The following is a 16,628-nucleotide window of genomic DNA, read 5'->3' as shown; positions in this document are numbered from 1 at the left end:
AAAAAGCTACCTAACAACAATAACAATAAAGATATTGTTTTTCTAAGTATTGTTCTAATAATGATTTGTGTATTTATTTAATTGTTGCACTATATTAATGTGATTGAATGACGAGGGTGCAAATGATGACAGAATATTCATTTTTGGGTGTACGATCACTTTAATTTGAAAGACTAGTTAAACGTAGACATGGGTCTTATTGTGAAAAGGTGTTTCACAAAATGTCAATTTGGTTTTTTGGGGGTTTTAAGAAAACATTTTTTTCTGAAAAGTCAAAGCAAAGTTCGAAACAACATTGTTCACGAATAAAAAAATCTGACGTTGATGTTACAGCCAATAAACGGGAGGTGGCACTCGATGCATGTACATAGCAATATAAATAAACGCATCCTTCCTTTTGTTTTTTAATCCTTTTAATATAGTGCATATGTTTTATATTTATGCAATAGTTCGTTTTATACATTTTTCCATTGCTTTGCTTGGTTCAAACTCAAATTCTAATTTATACCAAACAAACTTCAAGTATCCCAAATAATCTAAAATTTAAGTTGCATCATTTGTTTCTCCATCTGTTAATGACTTCAGCTGTCTTTGCAGCTGTTATAAAAATAAAAAAATTAAAATACATAAATGTTTTGGATTTTTGCACCTTACAAAGAAATGTTGCAGCCATCCCAACCATGCTAAGCTAAACCTCATTCATGAACAACTGAGGTCAGTGTGTGAAATTCAGCGACTGCAAAGAATCTCTCCTATTTGAGATAAAACAACAAATATTCAGACTCAGAGTCGTTGAAATCCCATGGCCATGCAAACGCTCTGACCCTAGAATGCAGTGTGACTGGAGCTGACAGCAAAAACATTCAAAGGAATGCAGTGCTGCCCTTGTTGCATGCAGAAGGCTCATTTAATGATTTACTAATTACACTATAGAGGCCCTGGTCATGGGGGATGGTGTTGGGTAAGGGGTCTGACTTTCTCTCAGATAGAGACATGCAGTGACCTGATGGGAAGGATCTATAAACACAAGCCACACTTTTTGTTGTCTGGACATTGATTTGTCTCTCAGGCCTATTGCAGGCCATTTAAAGCATATAAAAAGTTTTGACCTACCTTTGGTTTTCTTTCGTTGCAAAAAATCAAAATTTAAAACAAAATGTTGAGTAATTTTTTGTTTAATTTTATACATTCAATATACGAAGAAATATGAATAATTTCAATATAAAATAAATTGTTATATTATAAACAAACACAGACCTGAAGAGTACTCGTCCAGGCACTGGCATCCAATGAAATCGTTTATAAATTGATAAATACACTGAAAAAAAAAACTGAACAAATACGCCACAAAAATAACTTTTTCTTCCACATAAAACTTTTCCGGTTTTTCTTGTAAATAACTTTTTCTGTGATTTGACCGTGTATCAAAAATATGTTAAAAAAATCTGTTAATGAAATAGTATAAAGTTTGGACTCGTTTTTTAAAAACGTTAAAATTCTATTCATTTTTACAGTGTATCAATGCTTGTTTTACCAATACTAGAATTGGTGTTGAAAAGTACAAGGATGGATATTATTGCGTACAAAAAACAATTATGCAATAATAAAAGAATATATTTTCATTAAGATAATCTGTCCTAGTGATTTCTTTGCATGGTGTAGTTTATTATAGAATGAAAGAGGAGCCAGATTAAACCAAAAGGGATTGGATGGGCATCATTTTACTGTACAACATTTTATTGTATGTTTATGCTTTGAACTGTAGGATAAAATCACTTATTTAAGATGTTTCAGACCAAATACGTAAGTGTCAAGATTTTCACCATATTGTTCAGCCCTATTTTCAATGTGTTTCTTTTGTGAGTAACGGCACATGCATTCAAACCCTGAACCCCCGAGATCCTTTTCAAAACCTGCAGTGAGCAGATTGGCCAAAGTCAATTAGAAGTCTATTACAATGAAATGCTGTTTACGGAGATAAAGGATGAATTAGCCGTACTAACTCTCTTTATTCACACCCTCACTCTTTCTATTTATCTGTCAAGTGGCATTCATTGAATTGAATAATAAGTCTTATGCCTGGGAACTGCAGTGTTTTCAGCAAACACATGGTGTGATAATGGAGGGCTCTGTATTCATACGCTGGTCAGTTCCTGCCCCTTTTTTTGTGGCCAGGGCTTTCTCAGGGCTGCGTTGTATGTCGTGAAGAAGGAAAGGGTGGTAACAGTGTGCCATGTTATTGTTCATTTGGCTGCATGTGAAAGGAACAGACGGTAGTGCATCCCAGGTGCATTGTGGGATGCAGACAGTGTACCTTAATGCAAATCCTCTGTTTTTCCAAATCCCCTATTATGACATTCTTAAAGAGTGCTTATGAGTTTATGGATATAAAACAAATATTTCTAGGAATTTCTGTGCATACGTTATACCTAAATACGTTGCTCTCACACACCTGTTTTCAACCCGAAATGGTGCTGGAACCTGAAAAGCTGGAGTAATAAGAAAACATTTAGAAAAATCTATTTTTGTGTTTGTTATTGAACATCTTAGCTATGCTGATCTATCAAACCATTCCAAAAACCAGTAAAACCATTAGCCTTCAGCTTCACGCCGGCCTAAACTGGTTCAGCAACCTCGCTTTCACTATGCCTGCTTTTGTCTTTCTCTCTTCCTCTGGTCCATTACACTGCAAAAGTAACCAGTGTTCACCAGCAATGAATACTCAATAAAGACCCCATCACTTTTCGCTGAATTTGCCTCAAAGAATGCCATCTCGAAGTTCTTAAAAGCCTCCCTCTCACCCCGCCATCTGCGCCGCTGCTCTCCGCCCCTGTGCGCGTGGTTGAAAGGGATAATGGAGTCTTGAATAAGTTTTGAATTCTTCAGAATAGCCACGTAGCTCATTATCCGTGGCAGCATCTGCCTGAGGCTCCATTGATGTGCTCGGTGTATTTACTCCACTCAATTAAACCACTATAAACTCCATTAGCCACAACAGAGCCCAGAGCGGCCGGTCTGTTGGAAACAGCCCCACAATAGAGGAGGAGGACGAGGGACCTTCTTTCACATCTTCAGGGGTTTCCATTCAGAGAAACTGTGGCCATCGGAGGAACAGCTGCTGATAATCTGGTTGTGTCTCTCTTATTGTTGCGTCAATGGACTCAAACAGGTGTCGTTTTAATGTTCCTTCACGGTGACGGAGGCCCTCCATCTCATTAAGGCCCTTCGACTGTAGAAAGAGCAGCTAAACGCGACATGCCATCACTCCGGACAGATCTTATTTAATGCCTTTAGATGGAGCCTGACAGAGGGCTTGCCTTAAAATGAGTGCCCACAGTAATGATGGTGCCTGTTGCTCTATTAGCACTTGATGTGAGATCATATAACAGTCAGATAACCATTTTAAAGTGATAGTTCACCCCAAAATGAAAAATCTTTTACTCACCCTCATGTCATTTCAAACCTGTGTGACTTTCTTTCTTCAGCAGAACACAAAATATATTTCGAAGAACATTGGTAGCCAATCAACGTTGAACCCAAGACTTCCATTGTATGGAAATTTCTCCAAATATTTTCTTTTGTGTTGCACAGAAAGAGTCGGTAACACTATTTTACAGTGCCCTTGTTACACATGTTGCATGTATTTACTATAGTATGTACTATAAATGATGCATTATTATTTGCAACTGACCCTAAACCAAACCCTAGCCTTTTGTAAGTACATGTAGTTAATTACTCAGTACTAAAAGAAGTTCACTTTAGAATTATAATGTTATGATTATTCACTCACACCAGCTGATGCAAAGGGGTCTTCTAGCGAAACGATTAAGAAAACGTCAACTATCTGTACTTTTTAACCACAAACACGGCTTGCACCCAACCGTAATACGTAACCACGTTGGAAAGGTCACGCGTCTGACGTTTATACATCCTGGATAAGCACACGAACGGACCGTTTTAAACAACGAACATATGTTTCGCAAAGAAATTTGCAACAACTGAACGACCTTCCTTTTCACCATTCATAAACAATGGGTCGGTATATCTGCCAACGTCAGACGCGTGACCTTTCCAACGCCGATTACGTTTTACCGAAAGTCGTGAACACACAACACGGTTAGGTGCAAGCCTTGTATTTGTGGTTAAAAAGTCCAAAAAGTAGATTTTTTTCTTAGAAAATGACAAATCGTTTCGCTAGAAGACACCCTAATTCATCCGCAGGTGTCACTTTTAGCCATTTAAAGCGAAGAAACTGAAATTTGGACCTTAAATCAATAGGCGGAAATGTTTCTAGAGAAGAAATAAAGACATGAACGTCTTGGATGACATCAGGGTGAGTGAATAATTATACCATTTTAATTCTAAAGTGAACGTCTCCTTTAAATGTATAGTTAGACTGTAACATGGGAACTGTCAAATAAAGCGTAACCCAATCGTTTGGTCTTTTGTTTTGGGGTTGCTTTTGCCATGAAACAATGTAAACTGTATTAGGAAATAATTTTTAAGATTTCTTTATTTAGATATTTCAATGACATTTCCTTTGGAAATTGATAATAAATAAAGTCACTAACCGTCAAAATCCTTAAAATAACTTTTATTTCAAGACATAAATACATTGGGATCACTGCACATTCTATTTTAAATCAAAACACGAAGAAAAAAGTATCCAATGTGTTATTACTCTACAGAAAGTGAAGAAAATGTTAGGCTGTTAAAAAAATAGCAGTGTCTGCATTTTTCTTTACAAAGTCAAACATTAACTATATCAAATTACATTTTTTTGAAGATTTAGAGTTCTTGGGAATCACTAAAAGAATATTAAGTTGTATCGCGGTTTCTGAGAACTTCTTCACATCTGTGTTACATGGAGTCGACCAACTTCTGGCATCTGTGAACAGGTATACCAGTCCAGGACGATTGCACTACAGACCACAATTACTCTGCATTTCTTGGTTTGGCCTCAGAAACAGACCACACGTTTGCTATTGAATTAAGGTCTGAGACGACCCATTTAACAACATTTGCTGCTTTCTAAATAAGGGCCACTTGTTTGACACCAGTTTTTTCACAGAATGATTTACCTCTCTATTTGAACTCCATCGCTATTATTTTAGCATAATAATAATAGTAATTTCGCCATTTTCAATTAATGATTCAATTACACAGAATATGCAGCATGCATGTCATGACTGTTGCGTCTGTTGGTTTTCTATTACTCTACTACACCTTCTAGTAAACAATTTGCCATATAGAAATATAATTTCTACCAAAAACAGTGACTGATCTGGTTAGTGATGTTGGACTGCCATTATTTTGAACATATCTGTATGTATTTATACAATGCATTCTGGCTTTATTTGTTCAGATTTATGGCTCTTAACTATAATGACATCTGACTAAATGTATGTAAAGCGTCTTTGCAACAATGCAAAATTGTGAAAACCACAAAATAAACTTGAAAAACAATTACATTGAACTATCCGAAGCGACTTTCAGTGCACTCAAGATATTTTATTAGTTTGTGTGACCTATGACCTTAACGCTTCCTGATCTCTTTCCAAACCAGGCTGGACTTCTAAAAGCAGAACTGAAGGTCCACAAGAAAATCTAAACAAATGTTCAAAAATATGGCATTAAAAGCAGTGAAGGTGTAAGTAAAAAGAGAACAGGAAAAAAAGAGATCCATCATTCACTGGAGAAGCTGAACTCTTGGTTCACGCGTGGGGAGACTGCATGGCACATTGGGTGGAAACTATGCGTTTACTGAAGCTCTGCATGTAGAAACCATTACCAGAGCAAGCCTCGAGATAGACCTCCACCCGTACCTCCATCCTTCAATCAGTGCAGATGAAGAGAAGAAATAGATTTTTAATAAACATTGAGTTGAGACATCTGGTGTACAGTATACTACAAGCAAACTCAACATTTTCTCTCCTTTCAATCTCAATTCTCTATAGGAGAAACAGAGATCTCATTTGTGATCAGAAAGAGCAAGCACCGCTCAATTCGCTTCTATCCGTTTCCACCAAAGTTGCAGTTTTACTTTTTTCTGTCTCTTCCCTGAGGCCCATGTTATCCTGAGCTCCTGGTGCACTCTGCTTTTGGACAATAGGAGGAATGTCCAATCCTTTCTCTAGCTCAAACGGACCATCAGGAGAGGAAGTGACCTCAGCGTGTTCTGTCAATCCACAGCCTTAGGCCACGGGCGGCAGCTTTCCCTTCTAATCCCTCTTTCAAGCTCCGCCCTCTTCCTTTCTCAAATCTCTCTCTCTCTATCAATCCCCCTCTTTTCATCTTTTCATCTCCAGCCCTCTGTTTTCATAGACACAGGCTCTTTTGACAGCACGGTTGCCACATTACAGCATTAATGATGGGTGTCTGTCTCTCTGTGTTTCTCAATGGGTTTATCTCTTGGAAGTTCGTCAAGAACGTATCAAAATTCTGCACCAAAATGAAAGGAAATTTGGAATTTGCTACTCTAATTTTAAAAGCATTATTATGATATTTATACGTCTTTGTAGTTGTCTTACTACCCCCTAGTGACATATTGGTGAGATTCTGTATATGACTTTTCTTCTGTGGAACACAAGAAGAAATTTTGAGAAATGTCTCCATGGTTTTGTGTCCATACAATGGAAGTCATTGGAGTCCAGTGTTGTTTGGTTACCAACATTCTTTTAAATATGTCTTGTGAAGAAAGAAAGTCGTAAAGATTTAGAAAGACATAGAAAGCAAATGATGAAAGAATTTTCGCCGGACTCCGCGTCGAACCGCAGAGCAAATTCAAAATAAATGTCAAAGAATAATGTCCATTTAAAAACAAAACACCCTGTGCAGACTCCCGATCGTATTTCATAGTCACATATCGTTAGACATTAGACCATAAATGGACGACGAGAGTTTCATCCTCGAACAAAACCATGGTCATTTTGTGGTAAAATATTTGTCTAACATTGATAATCATGTTTTTTTGTTTTAAGTGTGGTAAAACCATGGTTAATTTTCGTAAGGGAACAAAACATGACTCGTAGCAATAAACACAACAATATACCATACGAACATAACCATTTGGCCAACTTTCTTATGGTATAACCCCCAAAAATCATGAAAAAACAACGTCGGACAGGCAGATCTATAGTGTACACTTGCACCGCATTGGGGACGGAACAAAACCTTGCCGGAGCTGTAACGTGCCGAAATGAGGGGTGTATAAATGATGTCAGAATTACATTTTTGGGTGAGCTTTGCATTTAAATGAGTCCAAAACAGTATTTGTACACTAAGGCCAAACTTAATATCATTTCATTATCAAAATATCAAACATGCACCTTTTGGAAATAAATGATACAAACATACCCCTCCCCTAGCTATTTTAGCTGTGGCTTGACTGGTAATGAAGTCAGTGACCCTTAATTTCACACACAAACATCATAAAATGTGGCTCTAAATACTTTTTGTTGCCCACATCGTTGTAGAAAATTAAAAGCTTACTGTTTACAAAGTATACTGCGTGTGTTTTTCTTTGTATAGTGTGAAAGAGCTGCCCATACATGAAATACCTGCGTGTGTGTGTGCGCCCGCACGCGTGCATGTTTTGTGTGTGTGTCTGTGGATTCAACGTCAGAAATCTTCTTCATGCATTTGCTAATGAGTCTTCCAGAATAAGCAATTTACACCGCAGAGACCAAAGTAACCCAAAACATGCTCAAAAAATTGGATTTTGATAAAAAATGTCCATCCAAGAAACAATATTTACATTTTTTTGTGTCCTTGTGATCTTATCTGCGTTAGATTTCCTTCAATTAACGATTATGCACCTTATTACAACAGTAAGAATTAAGAGGATTGTTTGAACCAATAGATATTACCAAGGTGTACTTTGTTTGTGTTCTGTATACATACTGTGAATGGACATCTCTGTATAGCCAGCAAGGTGCACGTACAGTATGTGTTTTCTCTGCATACTGTGAAAGGGGGTCTCGGTTTGCTAAGTCATACCTGTGTGTGTTTTCTGTGCAAACTGTGAAATGTTGCCGGAGTTTGCAGAGTCTAATTTCTGTACACACAGTGTGCATTCTGAAAATGTCTTTTCGGACTTAGGCAAAAATTGCTCTCCTAATAATCATTCTTAAAGATGGGTCAATTTCCTCAGCACATCTGCATTCATTGCTATTGGTTGTTTATCTGCATTAATGTATATCATGAGCTCAAAACTAATTCCTAATAAGTGAGGGATAATGTGCCAGCATTATTGTAAACTAAAGTTCTTATAAGATTATTGGGTTCTTTCCTTATTTCCCTTTTTGGTCTTTTTTTTGCTTGTAAGATGCTGATTTACTATAGTTTAGATTAACAGATTCATTTGGTTTCGCCCTGTGGGTTTGTGGTCGTCGTCTTCTGTTTGGGATTTTTATCCAGTTTCAGTATTTGTACAGTTCGTGTAATCGCGGGCCACACTTGCATGCTCCGGAAACAAAAAATTACTTTTAAAAGTCTTTATTTTTTCATGTTAAAGAAATAGTTCACCCAAAAATTACACAATATCCTCATTCACCCACTCTCCTTCAGTTCTAAATATGTATTAGGCCTACTTAAATTTTCTGTGAAAAGAAACTCTAAATCAGCTCATGTTGGCTAAATTCTAAGCCAACACGTGCATTTATGACCTCAAGACTCGACTACTGTAATGTACTACTTAGTGGTTGGCCTGCATTATCAATAAACAAACTACAGTTAGTTTGTACCTGCGCTACACCATCCTTCATTAAGGCAATCCCAGAATGCATTGTGATTTGCTCATTGAATACGATATAATTCAAATGAGTGTGGAAATGTTAATACAAATTAAATTAAATTAATTTGTATTAATGTGTTTATTTTGAACTTACTGTAGTTTGTTTATTGATAATGCAGGTCAACCACTTCGTAGTACATTAGTCGAGTAGTCGAGTCTTGAGGTCATAAATGCATGGGTTAGCTTTTCTGTAGCACGTAGATTTTGTAGTATGGCTATACTTCTGAGATAGAAGAAGGCAAACAGTTCTGCCAGAAAGACTCTGGAGGCAAAATGACGTTGCAATGACATTTATTTAACAGCTGACCAGCTAATGAAAGCAAAGGATGATACGAGACGTTCTTTGGCGTAGGTCCGTAGCTCGAATCCAGAGGGTCGTAGGTTCTTGCGGAGCCTCCCCCCCTGTTGTGTAATTTCTTGATCATTGTGTTGTTGAAATCACTATGAATATTGCAATTGTGTGTTCACTCGCTTCCAAATCATTTCCTTAAAAGATTTTATCTCACTTGAGATGTATCCTTAAAAGGCAGCCACACATGTAAGCATCAGAATCAGCTCGCTATGTGTTGGAACAGATCCGGCGTTCTACTTGTTCCTAAAACTGTCACGGATTTTTAGGAAAAGGGTTTTTAGCCTGAGTTCCGTGACATTTCAAACTATGATGTCAGTGCTCGAAGTTCCAGGGCTCCGGTTACCATCACAGTGTGAGAATGAAGGTTGCCATGGAGATCAATATTGTACAGCCCTGAGTCATCACCGAACAGTTTCCTATGCTGCTCGCTTTGTGTGGCGTGCGGTGCATTTCTTCGTTTGTAAACAGAGTTGTACTCAATTAGTTAGTTTTGCTTTGCTCTTTGTCCGTCTCAAAATTGTTCTGCTATTCGTCTCTTTTTTCTTCACACAAAACAATCACAAGAAACTCTAGAATGTGACTATAGTGCACTTGTTTGAAATGTGTAACTTTATTTCAATTTTTCTATTTAGAGTCACTAGTGAAGAGTTTGGAACTGAAACCATTCTTGTAGTGCCATCAGCATTCCCGGGACTTCATTTTCTCCAGCTTCAGAGTGATTTGTCACGTGGTATTTACAGCTCAGGAGCCTCAGGTAATTGGCCCAACTGAGAGGAAGACAGATAGTCTAGTCTAGTCTTCTCCCGCTAGACATTTTGGTTGGATTAGCCGTTTGGACATCACAGGTCAGACATCCCCTCTGGGATCTGAGAACATGGTCACAAAATAAAAGTTCAAATGAAAAGGATGTTACAGCATGAATGTTGTTTAATACTGAAACGTTTTGTTATAGATATGACCGGGCAGACGGCCAGGCCGAGGCTTTGGTGCTGTGCCAAGCCCCAAATAAAGCCCAGCTTTATTCCCTGTGCACTTCTTCACCTCTCTGTCTTTCTCTGAAAATAACAAGACATTTTTTGAAGTATTGTCAGTTTGAATGAGCATTTGAAATGCAATGCGAGTCATGAAGCCGGGATGCTTGAACACAAACAAAATGTGGTTTCACATCTGTTTTCAAATGCGTTTGTTCACATATAAAGCCTTTGTCATTTTCTCAATGCTAAAATCTCAATGTAATTGAAATGCAGATTTTTTAAAGGTCCGGTGTGTACTTTTTTGGAGGATCTATTGAAAGGCAATATAATATGCATAACCATGTCTTCAGAGGTGTATAAAGACTTTAAATTATGATGCGTTTTTTTTTACTTTAGTAAATAGTTATTTCTATCTACATACCACGAACAAATTCTTCTGAAGCATTTATTTATATTAATTCATGTTGATTTCAGCATTTACTAATACATTATTAAAATCAAATGTTGTTAATGCACGGACATGAATAACTGTATTGACATGAACTAACATTAACAGGGATTAATAAATGCTGCAAAACTAAATTGTTAATTGTTAGCTGATGCATTTAATAATGTTAACTAATAGCACCTTATTGTAAAGTGTTACTGCTTCTATGCAGAGAAAACTAGAAGCCATTCAGTAGATTCATGATTACCACGTGTTGGCTTTATTATTCATCTCAAAGTCAATTGTTTAGCTCACCCTGCAGATAAATAAGCTGAGATGCTGTACAAAAGCAACACATCAAATATTAATAACATGCAATATTACTAACCTTTATTTAGCCCAAAGTGTTACTATTAGAAATCACATTCTTTATTTAGAGCATCCTCCAGTAAATGGTTAAAGTGATACTTCACCCATCATTTACCCTCTTGTCGTTTTAAACCTGTATGACTTTCTTTCTTCCTCAGAACACAAAATAAGACATTTTGAAGAAAGTGGGAACCGAACAGCACTGGCCCCCATTAACTTCTATTGTATGAACACAAAACCAAAGCAAGTAAATGGGAGCCAGTTAACAACATTCTTCAAAATATCTTCTTTTGTGTTCTGCGGAAGAAAGTAAGTCAAAATTATAGTCTTGCAATGACAAAGGTGTGAGTAAGTGATGACTTTCATTTTAAGGTGAAGAATCATTTTAATGTGCATTTCATGATAATGTGTGTGTGCATCAGGCAAACCAATACTGTAATTGGTGTTGTGTCAGGGTCTCACGAGGACTAATAGGAATGTATGAACTTGTTGAGTTTGTATGCACGTGTGTGTATAATAACCATAGGATATGTGGTCTGTGTCCCGCGTCCCTGCTGATAGCCAAACTCAACTGAAACATGGCGGCCGGCCAACACACACAATGGCTCAAAATGTTGAGTTCACTTTTATAATGTACACAGAGTCACATGCATCAGGAGCCATAAATGTATTATATCAGACAAAATATATTTGTGTACCTTTGAGAAGAACTAAAGCTTACAACAAGTTCTCACAACACAAAATATCCTCTTTTAAATTCAGAATAAAATTTACATTCATTTTCAAGCCTGAAACGTAAAGCAAGAAGAAAATCCTTAAGCCTGTCTGAGTGATCTAGGTCAGTAAGTCAAACCTCCCTAATTAAATCCTGAGGATTCTCACAGTCTTCACTATGACACAGTTTTGACTTTCTATTTGTGTATCCACAACATGAAAGTAAAATGGAGACAGTGTTTGTATTCCAGAAAACAGTTTGTTTGCTGTGCCACAGACCTGCACAGCATAAAAGCGACCACAGCAAATGACCACGTGTGTGGGTTGTTTGGGGAATTGTGTGTGTGCGTGTGACAGCCTCGCGACACCAGAGAAAGGGATCTGATGGAATACTAAGAACTGTTTCCTGTCTGGTTCTGACTATAAACATGTAAACAGGAAATGATGATGACTTTGTGATTTCTTCTCAGGATAGCTTGGGATTTCTTAAATTGCAGCGTAATTTATACATCACATTATTATGGGTTTTTCATCTAATGCCATCAATGTACTACACTCTAATCGCAAAACTATATCGCTGACTGGCAGAAAGATTGTGTTGCCAATAACAGCATAATCTCTATGAAATTTCCACTACCAATTTCACAAGACAACCTTTCTTACTATGTGACTGGAGGGGATCCTAGGTCATTGACCTGTAGTGGGGCTCTTTGCTGTGTGTGTTAGGGTAAAGTGCACCGAAACTAAAGTGTAAAGAAGTTAGTCCCAAGTTAACAAAGGCACACAGAGAGAGAAAGTGAATCATGAATCGATTGTCTTTGTAAACTAGGTTGGATGCATGATGCTGAGGGGTTTGGGGGGCTGTATGCTGTAGCACCAGATGTGTTTACAGTTCGTGGGAGTCGCACAGTTTGAATTCAAGGTGCGTGTGTATTTATGTCATTACATCTTAAAGACTCAGAACTGCTTGAATACAACCACAGTTCTCGTTTGAAATCAAATCGCAATAACATTTTCATCTCAAAATGGTTTTGTTGATTTTTAAGTAATATTTTTGTGTAGTGTGTCTTTACCACTAGGAAAACCGGGATGTTTTCCATTGGTTGGCATAGAGGTGGTTCCGCCCCAAACTAACGCCATTGGCTGAGCAAATGTGGTGAACTTAGGCCACTCAAACAAACAAGATTGCAATCCAGTTTGTGGTGCCGAAATGACACACTTCAGCTTTTACTTTAACCACAAATAGTCTAAATGTATTTTCCCACACAGATGTCATTGCTCACAAGCAAAACCTTCGAGTATTTGTAGGGTGAGAACTTACAGCGCTGGAGTTTTAATGTACTTCTCAAAGATTATCAAATAAATATGTACTATGTTCATTTTTAGGAATATGCACAAAAATCTCCTGACTCCGTTGGTCAAATGTGTGTGTGTAATCACCAGAAACAGCTTTGTCCATTCTCATGCAAACTGATTATAAGGCTATTTACAGAAAACACAAACAAACACCCTATTAACACAGTGGTGGCCACAAACACATGTTTTTAGCTCCATAAATACACATTTGTCACAGCTGTTGTTGGATTTCACCATTTGGTAACCACTATACGCCAATGAGATATGAATGCATGGATAGATAGATGATAGACTTTGAACATGTGTTTCAAAAACACAGGGAGATCTCTTAAAGGGACAGCTCACTTAAAATGAAAATTCTGTCATTATTTACACGATCCATCGTGTCATTTCAATCCTATATTTCTTAATTCTGCAGAATACGAAAGAAGATATTTTGAAAAATGTTGGTAACAGAAAACCATTGGTCCCCATTGACTTGCATTGGTTTTGTGTCCACACAATAGAAGTCAATGTGGACCAAATCTATTTGGTTACCAAAATATATTCTTTTGTGTTTTGCAGAATAAAGAAAATCACACAGGTTTAAAATGTCAAAAGGGTGAGTATGTGATGACAGAATTGTCATTTTGAAGGAAAGTCTTTCTTTAATGCAACGTTAAACAGACCTGTTACTTTTCTTTTTCTTCTTTTCTTAGGTTACGGATTGAATGTCGTTGCTCTTTTTGAGCCATTTTGGTTTTATTCATTTTATTTATACATGAATATTGAGTTAAATGCATACACAATTCAAATTAAACAACACTTACATATACACGCGGGGGTGGTACTTTCTGGCTTTAAGCAAAAGGTTTATAAGCAAACAAAGCAAAATGGAAATCTTTCTACAGTATGTGTTATGGTTGGGAATCACTGTCAGGATGTAAGGCACGGAAACATGGGGAGCGGTCAATGCTAAACAGACAGACTCACAGATGCCCCTCTGGTCAATCGGCAAACAATATGGTCTCCATCATCTCTGACTTCAAGAGGTTCATTTTGTCCAAGACTTCAACTAAAAGGGAGGCAAATGCATTAGAGAATTTTATCTTTAGAGAAACCACATTTTCAGAATTGAGAAACGGCCAAATGTAATATTTAAACAATCAGTCACTGAAAACGCGTAACACTTATTGCTTCATTTTATCAGAAACTATGCAATGGTGCGATGCAATATAAATGTTTTGCCTTACATATTACCAAAATAAGTTGCACGCACACACACAATCCTGACAGCTCATTTGCATATTCTATAGGCTGATGTTTTTGACTATCCCAGGTTTATGTCGTGTTAGGGGTTAGTGAATCATAACGTCCCTGTTCTTTTATTTGCTCTTCTCTTCGAAATAAGGAAAACCTGGTGGATGTGCCCCACCGAGCGCAGCTGCACAGCCCGCGGTGCGAGGTCTCAGCTCTGCCCGGATTCAGCCAGTCCTGTGTACTGCTTTGATGAGAACATATAAGAGCTCTGCACCAAAACATCTCTAAACAAAACTTGGCCTTCCCCACATGCCGTCTCTTCGCGGGGTCACAGATTCAGCAAGATCTCATGGGAACCACACCTGATGGACAGTAACCTCACCTCCCACAGAGGGGCCTGAACACGATTCAGATTTGAGTCATCCTTTCACGTTAGTAAAAAGCGAAATACTTTGTTTCTTAGGTCACATTGCAGTCATGATGATTACTGCCTGTCAAATACATCCCTGTAGAAAATAAAGGTGCGCTACACACATTCTGACCACAGTTAGTCACACAGACATGTATTCTTGTTCCTTCTTGATCCATCCTTGAATTCCCACACTCGTCCATCGCTTCTTGTTCTGTGTACAGTGATAAACCAGCATGCAATTTAAAAACCGCAGGGAACAAAAGACCAGCAGCCCTCTCAACATTAACACAGTCATAAAACCTGAACTTTGTGTGTTTGTTTTTGAACTAGCTGTGCTTTTGCAGACAAAATTGCATTTACAGGGCAGTACATTTGGACATTTTCGTATGAGGAATACTACAATGAAAGCGGTTCTTCCTAAATAGACAGTACCATGATAACTAAGTAAATAAGACTAGTTAATTAGGTCAATTAGCTAACTAAGTAAACATGTGCATTTGTGTAGGACCATCCTCCACTATTGCATTAGCTGTTTCGCTCTGTTATTGTAAGTTATATGTGTCACACACAATTAAACAAGTATCGATAAACCGAAAATAGCCAAATTTGCTGCTCTTACATTTTTCTAACTTTCAACAGATCAATTTTATAGACAATAGCAACATCTGTGTAACTTCTAAGAAATGTACTTGTCATGTGGTGTAGTTGACAGTATTTACAGTGTCTGGCTTCTGTTGAGCTATTTAATCTGCCGAAAACAAAGGGGGAGTTGCAATTAGTTGTGTTTTCCCTTCAAACAAACTCCAGAGACTCCTCCGCACGCACACAAACATTGCTGATCTGTTTTTGGCTCAAGATGCAGAGTGTAGTATAGAGGAAAAACTGATGATTCCAGGTGGTGGACATTCCATTTCATGTTTGCCCACTCGCTCCATTGAACACTGAAAGCAGATGCTATCACTGCACAGGCCTGATCCGTGAGATCCTAATATGCAGAATAAGAGAGAGATAAATCAAAGATTTATTATATACACAAGGGATGATGATGCAATATGGGCATATACTCTGCTTATCAAGTTTGGTTACACTCATTCTTAATCATGTACTTTTCACATATTAAAATGAGTCATCAAAACCATTATGATTCATGTGAAATAAAATATGGGAACCAGCACCCAAAAATGTTTATGAAATTCTCGGTTTGCCTAGACTACAGCACTCCAGCCTGACCATTATTTCTATCTTCATGAGAGATGTTTTAAACACTATATCAAAGGAGTTTCTACGTATAAAAGCAAATAACTTGCAGACATTGGCAAGATGTAAATGCAAAACAAATTTCAAGCATTCAAGTACAAGACTTTATCATTTTCAGAAGTTCATTCAGAACAATTCAGCCACACATGTGTCCAGCCGTTCACTCCTCCAAAAAAACACTTAGCTTGTAAAACTTCTTTCTACACATTCACACAAGTTTTTTTTTGCACTTTACCACATTCCTTGTATACTATTATGGCACGCGTCCCAGGCTAACCTCTTGGAATGATTTCCAACACACTGAAAAGAAAGCACTTGGACAGAGGTCAACTTCTAAAACTCCTATCAACTCCTTTTACGTTCCTTAATCCCATTTTATTTATCTACGGCAATTGAGAAGGTGCCTGGAAAAATCACTTTCATCCGAAACATCTGAACATCTGAAAATCTATAAAGCTTGATACATTTATTTTCCAAGAATATATCTTAAATATATTTTATTTTACTGCATCGCAAAAGGCATTTTTATTGTTTTACACACAAACCCAACATATCGTCGCTGTTCTTCTGAAACCTCAGATCCTCAGAATTCGCTTTTCAGGACATTTAAAAAACATATTACATTTTAACTTATTAAATGCTGTGTTGTCAAGGTTGACAAACCCTCTGTGATAAATTGTTTTTTTTTCTGGATTAAATATTGAGATTAAGGTTTCAGAAACACAGCAGTGATA

This window comes from Barbatula barbatula, assembly GCF_947034865.1.
Source record: "Barbatula barbatula genome assembly, chromosome: 8".
Lineage (NCBI taxonomy): Eukaryota > Metazoa > Chordata > Actinopteri > Cypriniformes > Nemacheilidae > Barbatula > Barbatula barbatula.
The sequence above is the reverse complement of the archived record's forward strand: the minus strand, read 5'-3'. Positions refer to the sequence as shown.